The following is a 1,802-nucleotide window of genomic DNA, read 5'->3' on the forward strand; positions in this document are numbered from 1 at the left end:
ATCCCTTTGACGAATATATTATTAATTTGAGGCATGACAGTCGCAAAGTGCAGCATTCTTGTTCGCAAAAGGGAAATATGGCGATGAGTATTAATGTGATTGACAAACGACCAGGGGGATCAAAACTGTAGCACAATAACGACGAGGATGGGATTGGAACCCATGTGTGCAGAGCACAATAGATTAGCAGTCCATCGCCTTAACCACTCGGCCACCTCGTGTCTTATTTAGCGACAAGTCACCCATTCAACCTGCTGCTTTTTGTATCCAAAGAGAAATAATGTGCAAGAAAGTCCACTTCACAGCTTGTTCTGCCTGTGCAAATAGATCGACAATGATGAAAATGTGCCATTCGATTCTTAAAGCAAACAGCTTTCCTTCACTTCAGGTGAGTGACTTTAAGAGATGGTTGGTTTTTCGGCAGCATCACAACAAAGAATATAAATTTTCATGTGGCGAACTAATTGACCACAGCAGGACTCGAACTTATAAGTTTCTGATAACGTTACGCTGGTAATCAAAGTCAGACACCTTATCCGTTAGGCCACGCTACCTCTGCATCAGCGCAAAGTTTGTTGTTGTTTATATTGGGAGCAAATTCGGGGAAACTTCGATATGAAGGAGTGGATTTTGGAAAAGATGAGCATATTTCGAGTAAAGTAACAAATGCACTGCGATCTGGGTGCACATCGGCGCAGACATCCCCAATGTAACTTGGAACACAACAGTTTAACAATTCGGTCATTGCATTTGAAATCATACACCTTCTCAAACTACACAGGATGATCTGGGATTAGGAGAAAATTCGTTTTAAATGGACAGATTATGAGCCGGACCTGACAACCATCCCGTTTAAACAGACACAGAATGATCCGCGACTGCAAACACAACCCTGTTTCACAGATGCAGAATGACCCTTGACTGACAGCAGTTCCCTTTTAAAAGAATAAATTGACATTTCTATTATCACTGAATGCAATTGTATAGTGAGTGTGCGTGGGGGTCAGGAACTCGCAGGACCTGGACGGTGATTGAAACCACAGGTGATAGACAGTCAGGAAAGGGTGAGGGACGTAAAACCAAGCCAGTCAAAAAGCCAATTTACAAATATATATACATTTAACATTTTCAGAAAAGTTAAAATATATATTTTATTGAAAAAAATTGAATTTGATTTATTTTAAATAAATAAATAATTGATTCATTATCTCGATATGTTTTGATTGAACGAAGGCTGCGTGACTGGAAGAATTCCATTGGAAATGATGGGGTGCTGTCAGCAAATATCCAAACACCGTAAGCCCTTGGTGGAAGGCAAGCCACGAGGGAAGATGTGGGCTATAAAGGCGATCTTTTAAACTCGCGAATGTCTTTCTGCTACATCTGACAGCAGCTGCTTGTGCTGTGAAAGAGATCCAATGTAATGAAGCTCAGTGCAGGCAGAACAGAAAAAGCATATTTATTTTGAAAGTTAAAAAGTTGGGATTGTGTATAAATATACACATATATATACATGTATACACAAAGTCAGTCAGTCAGTCATGTCTTGTCATGTCTTGATTTTATTTGATTAGCATTGGAAAATAAGGGTGGAGGATGGCATCTTGTCACACAGCCCACACGCTAGCCCTGGCTAAAATCGCTATATTTCTAACTTGTTTAATTTCCCATCTTTCAGATGTGGAATAGCAAATTCCAACAGCAGATTATTGTACCATCAGAGAGTCCACGAAGGAGTGTTCAATCTAATCAGTATGGCTTCAAGTTGCACGTAATTCATTTTTCTCACATGACATGCAATG

The 1,802-nt window shown here is 39.9% G+C and overlaps 1 non-coding gene across 1 annotated transcript; it reads right to left on the bottom strand.

Moving 5' to 3' along the window:
- Nucleotides 1-139: 139 nt before the first annotated feature.
- Nucleotides 140-223, bottom strand: trnas-gcu (transfer RNA serine (anticodon GCU)). Its single transcript has one exon. It is a non-coding gene; the product is annotated as a tRNA-Ser (tRNA).
- Between the last annotated feature and the right edge of the window lie 1,579 nt (nucleotides 224-1,802).

Source organism: Pristiophorus japonicus, unplaced genomic scaffold, assembly GCF_044704955.1.
Source record: "Pristiophorus japonicus isolate sPriJap1 unplaced genomic scaffold, sPriJap1.hap1 HAP1_SCAFFOLD_4191, whole genome shotgun sequence".
NCBI classification, from domain to species: domain Eukaryota; kingdom Metazoa; phylum Chordata; class Chondrichthyes; family Pristiophoridae; genus Pristiophorus; species Pristiophorus japonicus.